Here is a 12,436-nt window from a genome sequence, read left to right as displayed (position 1 = left end):
TAAAAAGAAAGCAAAACATATGACGCTTTGTCAGAAATGAACAACCCATGTACAATTTCAGTTGCACTTTGTACTCACATCAGTACAATTGGAAAATGTACACGTCCTTGTAACACTGCCAAGTTTACATGTCTTGAATCAAATATATTCACTACTTGGCATCCGAAAACCTGGACCGTCTTGCACTTGTCCACGTTTCTTCTGCATTGCCCATACTTGATGCCGAACCCAGTCTCCCAAGAGTATAGGTTGTAGAAGTCGTAAGCTTCGTCCAAAGAATCAAATTCCTGGCTGATTTCTGGCTTGTTGACGGTACCTGACTTCTTATCTGCGAAATTCCTCATGGCCTTCTCCAAAGCACTTTTCCTTCCTGATAATGAGGCGCGGCGGTCGGGTATCTTGCCAAGTCGGGCTCTACATATATTTGAGATGTTAACCGCAATTGGAATGGAGATAAAAAAGTCAAATATAATCAAAATGTGCTCATCACTCTGACTTTGATTCAGAAAAAAAAGATTGACCTAATGGATACTGTATGCATTGATATATGCAACAGCCAGTTGACCTAATTGATACTGTATGCATAGATATATGCAACAACCAATTGCTCCAGAATAATTAACCGTGTGGCATCAATATGTATACTGCTCATAAAATTGTCTTCATGCACATGCCAATGCCTAGGCCAAAAATTGACAGTATAAATGCCTGCAACAAATGCAGCAAAGTCTGACTATAAAAAAAAAATACTGAAACCCAAGCTGGGGGTATGACACAAAACGAAAATTGGATCGCATACTGGGCCCCAGATTGACATGTTTATGAGCGCTAATGACAACAGGAGGCCTTGTAACCTCCAAAAACTACTTTTGAATAACAAAAAAACTGCTCCAAAATAAACGAACTGTTGACAGCAATCAACTGAACATGATAATCCCAAAACTAGAACTGAACCCGTCGTTGACCATTCTACCAAGCTCGGGCTGATTCGAATCCTCAAATCATTATCAAGCCAACAACTTTACTGAAAAAGAGAGTACTAGTTGACTGAAAGTTGTATTGTCAGAGGGGGGCGCTGGAAGGAGGGGTGGGGGTCGATTAAGCTCGCACCTTTGAGGCCACAGAGTTGGAGTGCGTTGCGATTCAGATGGATGCTCTCTGTGACTGTCGGTTTGGTCAATGTCTGGGACATTGAAAAAATCTTCTATTGCCTCATGAACTTGAGATGCAGAACTTGAGGAAGGAGAATAGCTATCACCATCTTTCCCTCCATCACCGCACTCATCGTCCTCCTCCCCTCCCTCCGGCAATGCCAGATCTAGGACGCCCACGGCTGCGACCGGCTGGGAACAGAAGCTGTTCATCGGCATGGCAAGATGAAGATTTGAGGATTTGCGGTAGAAGACAAGGAAAGAAAAAGAGGATCTTGTGAGAGGAGAAACCTGAACAAGAGATCCGTGAATGACTCCCCGCCGAGATTCATTGGTGATTTGCGAAGAAATATCGAGATCCAGGCGCGGCGATGAGGAGGGCGTGGTTCCGCCGGTCAATGCAGCCGCGACTGGGATTCGAATTTTGAATTGCGTCTGGCTTGGGTGGATGGGGCAGCCTGCTCACGGTGTAGTTGACGGGGGAGGTAGGCGAGTACGAGCTATGCGCTAGCGTAGGTAGGACGCCAGATACGATCTGACGTGTATTCGCTTCGTATGGCGCTCGGAAAAATGAAATAGCCAAATCCGTGTGGGCCATGTGGGACACGCTAGCGCCGATCCCCAGGGTGCAGCGACGGCTCCGATACTGGTTGCGCGCGCAACCAGTTAGGAAAGACCTTATTCGGGGCCAAAGGCCCAACTATCCTCATGCTGAAGCACCAGCTAACTTTTTCGTTAGTGTAACATACAAAAAAAGTTGCGGTCTTTTTTGAAATAAAACAACAGCCTAAATATGGATTCGAAAAATACATGTATGCATGTAATTTGACGTCCATAAAATAGCCATGGCAATTAATACTCCTGATTATTTGCAAGTAATACTGCCATGCTAATTACACTACACGCCATGGCAAATTTATAAAACTACCTTATATTTATGGAGAAGAAAATTCGGAAACTGCAGAAACGACTTGAAAGGTTGAGATGTGCCTCAGTGGATCGCGGCCCATCGGAGGAAGAGGTAGCAGTAGCAAACCAGCTACGTGAGGCATTGCGACAAGAGGAAATTTGGCTTAAACAATGATCGCGTGTCTCTTGGCTGCGAGAAGGGGACCGAAACACTGGATATTTCCAGGCTCAGGCCGCCCAAACAAAGAGAACTAACAGGATCACTTCCTTGGAAAAAACTGATGGACATGTGTGCACGGCACCAGATGAAGTGAAGACTGAGATCTTGAGCTTCTATGAGGAGTTGTACCATTCCCAAGGATACACTCCGATGGATGAGCTGCTGAATTGTGTCCAACCTCGAGTGACCGAAGCTATGAATGAGATGTTAGAGAAAGACTTTGTTGCTCAGGAGGTGAAGGCCACACTTTTTGAGATGGCACCGTCAAAGGCCCCGGGGGTCGACGATTTCACAGCAGGATTCTATCAACGGCACTGGGATGTCGTGGGTGCAGATATCACCACAGCTGTATTGGGATTTCTGAATGGGGGTGAGCTTCCCTTGGGTCTGAATGACACTGCAATAACACTTATCCCCAAGGTGCGCAACCCTAAAAAAATATCTCAGTTCAGACCGATTACTCTGTGCCCTGTATTATACAAAATCGCAGTAAAAGTCGCAGCCAACAGGACTCGACTTATACTTGACGAGGTCATAGGAGAGGAACAAAGCGCTTTCGTACCGGGCCGGCTAATTACAGATAATGTGTTGGTCGCGTACGAAACCATTCACGCTATCAGAAAAAGGAAAAAGGGAAAGAACTCCTGTTGTGCGGTGAAGTTAGATATGCTCAAAGCCTATGATAGAGTTGAGTGGCACTACCTCGAGGCCATGTTGACGAGACTAGGCTTTGGAGATCGTTTTATCAGACTGGTCATGAAGTGTGTCTCTTCAGTGAGATTTACAATCAAAGTAAATGGAGAGCTATTACCTTACTTCTCTCCTACTAGGGGCTTAAGGCAAGGTGACCCTTGGTCGCCATACCTATTTCTCATATGTGCACAAGGCCTAACCTCACTCCTAAACAGTTATGGAGGGGCTTATATTGATAGAGGTATTCGGGTAAGTGTTCATGCACCATCGGTTAACCATCTACTCTTTGCTGATGACAGTCTCATCTTCCTCAGTGCTAAAACCCAAAGTGCAAAACGGCTAAATGAAGTTCTCCGGATCTATGTTGAGTGTTCGGGCCAAGCCGTGAACAGGGAGAAAAGCTCTATCTTCTTCAGTGCAAATACATGACAGCCACTAAGAGAAGAATTAAAAACTTATCTCGGAATTTCCCAGGAAGCGTTTTCAGAGCGCTACCTAGGGTTACCTACCGCTGTTGGAAGAATAACCAGCGACACCTTCTCTCATATTCGGGTAAGTGTTCATGCATGTAACGCCCCAAGACCGACGCTCCAGAAGCCTTCCAGTTATTTCGTTGTTATCGTGTGTTTTATTTGTTTATTGCATTCATCATCGCATCATCCGCATTGCATCCGCATGTTTTCATAAAACTCGTGGTCCCTTCGTAGTTGCCGCTTCTTCATCGCCTCCGTTGACCTTTCTCAGTCCAGCCGTTCTTTTGTGGTTCGACCGTTTGGCCCTTTCTGCACAGTGCACTGACCTCCTCGCGCGCGTGCGAGATTTCCCTGAACCCGACCTGCTCGGTCATCACCGTTGGGTCCGGATTATCCCCAAACATCTATATAACATCTCCGTTTTCTTAATTGGGCTCCCTAACCTATTTTATTCCGGACCGTCCGATCGTGATCAGAGGATCCAAATCATCACCCATTTCGTATATATATAGGCAGGCAAACCCTAGCCCTAGCCTGTCCAATCCATCCAAATCCTCTTCACCGCCGCCATCCTACCTGCCTCTCCTCGATATCTCCACCAGGCCAACCAGTGCGCAAGGACAAGGCTCCTCCTTCCTCGGGATCTTGCCCGATCCAATCCAGCCGCCACCGAACCATCCATCTCCTCCTCCATCCAATCGAGCCAGCTAGCCACCACCAAATCCTCCTCCTTGCCTCGCTCAAGCCCACAAGAGAGGAGCTCCTCCTCTGCCCGAGCGCTCCTCTCCACGCCGGCATCCCCGTCCCGAACCTCATCGTCGCCGCGCACCCTCCCTGGATCCATCGCCCGGGGCCGTTTCCCCACTGGACGAACACCAGGCCAGCCCCGCGCCCCCTCTCCTTCATCTCGCTCCTCTGCTCATCTCTCTCTCCCGGAGCTCTCAAAATCCCCTCCTCTGCTTCTTATCGCAGGAACCGGACGCAGCCGTCGAACGCCATGGCCGCCCCTCGCCTCCTCACTTTGTTCCTGGACCCCTGCGCCCCATCACCCGCGTCCAGCGCCGCCATGGATTCGCGCCAAGAGCTCCTATGGGCCCCGAGGACCTCGCCACCGGGGTCCAATTCCTCCGGCCACCTCCAGCGCCACCACAGCCTCTGCACGGCCGCCGCGCGCGCCTGCCTTCATTCCCCGCACCCGAAGCCCAGCAAGACAGCCGCCGCCGACCTCCGTTTCGTCCTGAGCGCCGCCAAGCAAGTCCGACGATCGAGCGCTGGATCTGGTCGAGCTCGCCGCCCCTCACCTTCTTGCACGTCGTTCCCGTCCCTGCCGAACCTGCCGCTGACCCTTGCTTCCTCTGCTTCGAGCGACAGGACGATGTCGCGCCTGCGTTGACTCTGCATCGAGCACGACCCCACCTCCTCTGCTTCACGCGCAGCCCAGCTGCCCAGCGCCTCCTCAGGCCCAATGTGAGCAGCTCCCACTAGCCCAGACCCATCAATTTCGGCCCGCATGTGTTTTTTTTCCTGCCTGCGAATTTGTCTAATTATCCAGAGTTAACAGAATTGCAGAAAAATCCTCTCACTTCATGCATATAATTACTCATGAACTATGCATCATATGTAAATAATTTATATGTGCAAAATGTTTAGAATTTTATCTAGTTTCATAATATGCTGCCTTCATCCATGTTAAAAATGTTTAACTTGCTGTTTGCATTAATTTGCTTAAATGCCATGCTAAAATGCTTTATTTCATAACTAATTAACCGTAACTCGGATTTAAATAAACTATATATGTAACTTGCTTGGAAAAATGTCTAGTTTAACATGGTAGCATTACTTTGCATGTGTAACAACTCTAAAATATGTTTTAGGGCAGAACAGTAGCTAATCTAAAATATGGACATGAGGATTTTTCGGAATTGTTGTTTGTTGTTCCGACCTCATTTAAACTTGCCTAAATAGTTAGTTTACTTATGCTTCAGCCCTTGCCATGTTTAATAACATTTAATATTGTTGGGTACATAAACGGGAGAGAACTAAATAATTGGTGTGGTGTTTCGTCAATATGCAACTCGTTGCATATTGAGCTCCGCTTAATTTGTAGTATTATTTGTTGCACTTTGCCATGCCATGCCTCTTTAAACCGGACATGCATCATACTTGGTTGCGCATCATGCCATGTTTATGTGATGGTTGTTTACTATGTTGTTTGCTTCTTTCCGGTTTGCTTCTCTCGTTACCTTCGGTTTCGTTCCGGAGTTGTGAGGATTCGTTCGACTACGCCCGTTCGTCTTCTTCTTGGACTCGTTCTTCTTCCTTGCGGGATCTCAGGCAAGATGACCATTATCCTCGAAATCACTTCTATCTTTGCTTGCTAGTTGTTCGCTCTATCGCTCTGTTTGTGCTACCTACCACCTATTTATCATGCCCCCATATTGCCATGTCAAGCCTCTAACCATCCTTTCCTAGCAAACCGTTGTTTGGCTATGTTACCGCTTTTGCTCAGCCCCTCTTATAGCGTTGCTAGTTGCAGGTGAAGATGAAGTTGGTTCCATGTTGGAACATGGATATGTTGGGATATCACAATATCTCTTATATTATTAATGCATCTATATATTTGGTAAATGGTGGAAGGCTCGGCCTTATGCCTGGTGTTTTGTTCCACTCTTGCCGCCTTAGTTTCCATCATATCGGTATTATGTTCCCGGATTTTGCGTCCCTAATATGGTTGGGTGATTTACGGGACCCCCTTGACAGTTCGCCTTGAATAAAACTCCTCCACCAAGGCCCAACATTGGCTTTACCATATGCCTAACAACCTATTACCTTTCCCTTGGGAGTAATTAACCCGAGGGTCATCTTTATTTTAGCCCCCCCGGGCCAGTGCTTCTCTAAGTGTTGGTCCGAACCGAGCAGCCTGCGGGGCCACCTCGGGGAAACTCGAGGCCTGGTTTTACTCGTAGCTTGACTTATCCGGTGTGCCATGAGAACGAGATATGTGCAGCTCCTATCGGGATTTGTCGGCACATTCGGGCGGCTTTGCTGGTCTTGTTTTACCATCGTCGAAATGTCTTGTAAAACGGGATTCCGAGACTGATCGGGCCTTCCCGGGAGAAGGAATATCCTTCGTTGATCGTGAGAGCTTATCATGGGATAAGTTGGGACACCCCTGCAGGGTATTATCTTTCGAAAGCCGTGCCCGCGGTTATGTGACAGATGGGAATTTATTAATATCCGGTTGTAGATAACTTGACACTTGACTTAATTAAAATGCATCAACCGCATGTGTAACCGTGATGGTCTCTTTTTGGCGGAGTCCGGGAAGTGAACACGGGTTTTGGGTTATGTTTGGACGTAAGTAGTTTCAGGATCACTTCTTGATCACTTCTAGCTTCTCGACCGTTGCGTTGCTCCTCTTCTCGCTCTTATTTGCGTATGTTAGCCACCATATTTGCTTAGTGCTTGCTGCAGCTCCACCTCATTACCCCATCCTTCCTATAAGCTTAAATAGTCTTGATCTCGCGGGTGTGAGATTGCTGAGTCCTCGTGACTCACAGATTCTACCAACAGCTGCAGGTGCCGACGATACCAGTGCAGGTGATGCAACCGAGCTCAAGTGGGAGTTCGACGAGGACCTTGGTCGTTACTATGTTTCGTTTCCTGTTGATCAGTAGTGGAGCCCAGTTGGGACGATCGGGGATCTAGCAGTTGGGTTATCTTCTTTTCTTTTGGCTTTGACCGTAGTCGGTCTATGTGTGTACTCTGATTGATGTATGATTTATTTAAGTATTGTGTGAAGTGGCGATTGTAAGCCAACTCTCTTTATCCCATTCTTGTTCATTACATGGGATTGTGTGAAGATGACCCTTCTTGCGACAAAACCTACAATGCGGTTATGCCTCTAAGTCGTGCCTCGACACGTGGGAGATATAGCCGCATCGTGGGTGTTACAATGCACCATGGGTTAACCATCTACTCTTTGCTGACGACAGTCTCATCTTCCTCAGTGCTAAAACCCAAAGTGCAGAACGGCTAAATGAAGTTCTCCGGATCTATGCTGAGTGTTCGGGCCAAGCCGTGAACTGGGAGAAAATCTCTATCTTCTTCAGTGCAAATACAGGACAGCCACTAAGAGAAGAATTAAAAACTTCTCTCGGAATTTCCCAGGAAGCGTTTTCAGAGCGCTACCTAGGGTTACCTACCGCTGTTGGAAGAATAACCAGCGGCACCTTCTCTCATGTTGTGGAGCGTGTGCGCGGCAAAATCAGTGGCTGGTCAGAAAGAAACCTAGCTTGTGCAGGGCGAGAGGTCTTACTGAAGTCCATTGCCCAAGCAATACCGACATACAGTATGAGTTGTTTCATGTTGACAATAAAAAGTATGCAAGCAGGTCACTTCACCAATGGCTCAATATTGGTGGGGTAGCTCCATTGACATGCGATCCCTCCACTGGTTATCATGGAAGAAACTTACCGAACCAAAGATCAAAGGAGGGATGGGCTTTAAAGATCCTGAACTTTTTAACTTTTCCATGCTCGGCAAGCAAGGTTGGAGACTGTTGACAAATCCCAACAGTTTATGTGCACGGGTACTAAAAGGAAAATATTACCCAAACACCGATTTTCTGCATGCTACGGTTCCCGCTCGAGCTTCCTCTACGTGGAAAGCGATCGTGGCAGGGAGGAAAGCTCTGGACGTCGGTCTGATTCATAGGATTGGAGACGGTTCCTCTATATCCATATGGACCGATCAGTGGATCCCCAACACAATAAGTCTAAAACCCATGGGCCGAATTGGTTCTGCACCCTTGCTAATGGTCTTGGACTTGATTGATGACTACACAGAAAACTGGAATGTGGACTTGGTCCGTCAAAATTTTCTTCACCCAGACGCGGAGGCGATTCTGAATCTCCCTTTGAATCCGGCGGCGGGTGACGATACTTTGGCGTGGGCTTTGAAAAAATCAGGTCAGTATACTGTTAAATCAGCGTATCGCTCTCTAATGACTCGCAACGAGCTCAGCACTCTAGAGGAAGGGACGATTACGGATACTTCATCCTCAAATAAACAGTTATGGTCTGCTTTGTGGAAACTACATGTGGTACCCAAGGTGCGGGTGTTCTGGTGGAGGGCTCTTCGAGGTATCCTTCCGGACGCAGTAACGTTGAAGTACAGACATATTAAGCCTATAGGCCGGTGTGACATTTGCCTGGCCATGGATGAAACGCTTATGCATGCACTCGTCTCGTGCACTCATGCTAAGGCGTTCTGGATCGCAGCCAAGGACTGATTCGACCTGAACCTCCCCAGATTGAATCCATACACTTGGGCACGCGACATATTGCTAGACAAGCAATTTTCAGCAGAAGACAGGTGCAAAATCATCACCATTATGCACTCCATTTGATCATCTCGTAACAGATGGACTCATGACAAAGAAGGGTATAACCCAGCCGAAGCTATCAAGTGGGTCCATGAAACCCTCTCACTCTTGGAGCTCCCGGCAAGTTGCTCAAAATCCACCTCAACACACTCCTGGTGCCCACCAGATGCGGGTTGGATCATCATCAACACCGACGGCTCAGTTCTGCCCGATGCCCTCTCCGCGGGAGCGGGTGGAGTTGCTCGCTCGCACCTTGCGTTCTTGGGAGCATGGTGCAAGCCTTTGCCAGGAGTTTTAGATCCACTCATTTCTGAGCTGCTGGCGTTTTGGGAGGGAGTAATCTTTGCTCAGCTCCGGGGATACTCACATGTGATTATACAGGTTGATTGCGTGGAGCTCATCAACCTCTGGAATACGCGCACAACCACAAGATCAATTGCGGCGCCTATCTTAAGAGAATTGGAAGCTATTTTACCCAGTTTTACTTGTTTTTCAGTTCAGCACATTAGTAGGGAGTTAAATGTTCCGGCTCATGAGTGTGCGCAACATGCGTGTTCACTAGATGGGATGGAGAGCTGGCTAGTTCAGAGCCCAGATTTCCTTCACAGCTGCCTTCGTGCAGATTGTAATCGTAAACGTATGCTTGCATATTCGTCCATAGGGCAAATCGGATATGTAATTATATGCTATTTCGCTGAATAAAGCTCTCTTTTCGGTGCAAAAAATAGCCATGGCAATTAATACTCCTGATTATTTGCAAGTATACTGCCATGCTAATTACACTACACGCCATGGAAAATTTATAAAACTACCTTATATTTATAAAAAGGGTTAAAAAGTTATGAGTCGCCATGATGCTCAAACGCACCTCATGACATTTGAGGGTGAAAACAATTGCCTTCATGTTATGAGTTGTCTATTGTTTCACTAAAGCAAGAAACAATAAAAAAAAAGAAATAAAGAAAGGAGGAAAACCTTGCAAAAACAGAATAAATGATTTGCCATGATATATAACAAATCAATTTGCCATCGAAAAATGAACATTAATTTGCCATTAGTAATAAAAGTGAATTTACCATGTATGTGAAACTAAGTTTGCCATGGAAATTAAGTTAAATTTGCCATTACTAGTAGAAAAAGGGTCAAATGTGAGACACATTAGTGCCGGTTTGCATTTGAGCCGGCACTAATGTGTCCATTAGTGCCGGTTCAAACGGCTAGGCGGGAGGAGATCTTTAGTACCGGTTCGTGGCGAACCTTTAGCACCGGTTCGTGGCATGAACTGGTACTAATGAGGTTGTGGCCCCACGAGCACCTTTAGTACCAGTTCGTGGCATGAACCGGTACTAGAGTTTCTTACTAAGCTATTTTTTATTCCCACCTCGCGAAGAGAGAGGCACTAGGAGCGGTTTAAAAGCCCTGAGTGCAGAGACGATGAAGAAGAGGCGCAATGCTCACCTTCACGTTGCTTAGCTTCAAGCCTTGAGGAATAGGGTAGACTGCATGGAGCTATGTGCAGTGCAGTCTACACTATTCCGAAAGGCTTGGAGCTAATTAACGAGCATTGCGCCTCTTTTTTATTTTTAGTAACTTATTACAACTCCGGACTTCTTGTGTTACGGCAAAAACTGGATGCACTTCGTGTACAAATTGGACAATACGGCAAAAACTGGATGCACTTCGTGTACAAACTAGACAATCTCTTTCGAAGTATCAGGGCCGGTTTCGGACGAAAACTCATCTGTTACACTGGCACTTCATTTAGTACCGGTTCATGCCATGAACCGGTACTAAAAAGAATGGGGCCCGGCCAGCACCTTTATTACCGGTTCGTGGCACGAACCGGTAGTAAAGAGGTTGTGGCAGGCTGTTTTTAGTCCCACCTCGCTCCCCTAGCAAGATTTTTACCACCTTAAATATGTTACTTCTCAAACTATCACAAGCACTTGGTCTTCATTGAACTCTATGTGTAGAATTTGTGGTCGCAATATGAGTCTTCACGGGTTTATAAACCGTTGAGGACTCATATTGACAATTCAGATTGTACACAAAAAGATCATTGATAATCAATGTATTTTTTATGATAATCATCTCGTGTACAAACCGGACGCACCTCGTGTACAAACTGGACAATCTCTTTCGGAGTATCAGGGTTTCGGACGAGAACTCATCTGTTACACGGGCACTTCAATGTTTTTTTAAACTTATTTGAACTCCAGCCTATTTTTGCGTTCAGTATGCATCATTCAAACCGACGTCATCAATTTCCAACACGTTCTGACATCATTTGCTGTTTTTCAGTCATTTACCAATTTGTTTAGAGAGCTAAATGACGGTGAAATTGAAAATCACTACAAAATGAACTCTGAAAATGTTGGAACTTGGCATGGTATCATCATTTCACCCGCATAGCATGTGCAAAAGAGTAGAGAGGGTCACGGCGAAAACTGGACGCACCTCGTGTACAATCTGGACAATCTCTTTCGGAGTATCAGGGTTTCGGACGAGAACTCATCTGTTACACGGGCACTTCAATGTTTTTTAAACTTATTTGAACTCCAACCTATTTTTGCATTCAGTATGCATCATTCAAAGCGACGTCATCAATTTCCAACACGTTCTGACATCATTTGCTGTTTTTCAGTCATTTACCGATTTGTTTAGAGAGCTAAATGACGGTGAAATTGAAAATCACTACAAAATGAACTCTGAAAATGTTGGAACTTGGCATGGTATCATCATTTCACCCGCATAGCATGTGCAAAAGAGTAGAAAGGGTCACGGCGAAAACTGCACGCACCTCGTGTACAAACTAGACAATCTCTTTCGGAGTATCAGGGTTTCGGACGAGAACTCATCTGTTACACGGGCACTTCAATGTTTTTTAAACTTATTTGAACTCCAGCCTATTTTTGCGTTCATTATGCATCATTCAAACCGACGTCATCAATTTCCAACACGTTCTGACATCATTTGCTGTTTTTCAGTCATTTACCGATTTGTTTAGAGAGCTAAATGACGGTGAAATTGAAAATCACTACAAAATAAACTCTGAAAATGTTGCAACTTGGCATGGTATCATCATTTCACCCGCATAGCATGTGCAAAAGAGTAGAGAGGGTCACGGCGAAAACTGGACGCACCTCGTGTACAAACTAGACAATCTTTTTCGGAGTATCAGGGTTTTGGACGAGAACTCATCTGTTACACGGGCACTTCAATGTTTTTTAAACGTATTTGAACTCCAGCCTATTTTTGCGTTCAGTATGCATCATTCAAAGCGACGCCATCAATTTCCAACACGTTCTGACATCATTTGCTATTTTTCAGTCATTTACCGATTTGTTTAGAGAGCTAAATGACGGTGAAATTGAAAATCACTACAAAATGAACTCTGGAAATGTTGGAACTTGGCATGGTATCATCATTTCACCCGCATAGCATGTGCAAAAGAGTAGAGACGGTCACGGCGAAAAATGGACGCACCTCGTGTACAAACTAGACAATCTCTTTCGGAGTATCAGGGTTTCGGACGAGAACTCATCTGTTACACGGGCACTTCAATGTTTTTTAAACTTATTTGAACTCCAACCTATTTTTGCAT

The 12,436-nt window shown here is 45.9% G+C and overlaps 1 long non-coding RNA gene across 1 annotated transcript; it reads right to left on the bottom strand.

Moving 5' to 3' along the window:
* Nucleotides 1-1,702, bottom strand: LOC109782116 (uncharacterized). The gene is made up of 3 exons (XR_012181043.1): nucleotides 1,443-1,702; nucleotides 1,111-1,356; nucleotides 1-414 (listed from the first exon to the last, which is right to left on the bottom strand). It is a non-coding gene; the product is annotated as an uncharacterized lncRNA (long non-coding RNA).
* Between the last annotated feature and the right edge of the window lie 10,734 nt (nucleotides 1,703-12,436).

Source organism: Aegilops tauschii, chromosome 1, assembly GCF_002575655.3.
Source record: "Aegilops tauschii subsp. strangulata cultivar AL8/78 chromosome 1, Aet v6.0, whole genome shotgun sequence".
Taxonomy (NCBI): domain Eukaryota; kingdom Viridiplantae; phylum Streptophyta; class Magnoliopsida; order Poales; family Poaceae; genus Aegilops; species Aegilops tauschii.
Note: the sequence above shows the minus strand (reverse complement) of the source record. Positions and strands in the feature narration are given on the sequence as shown.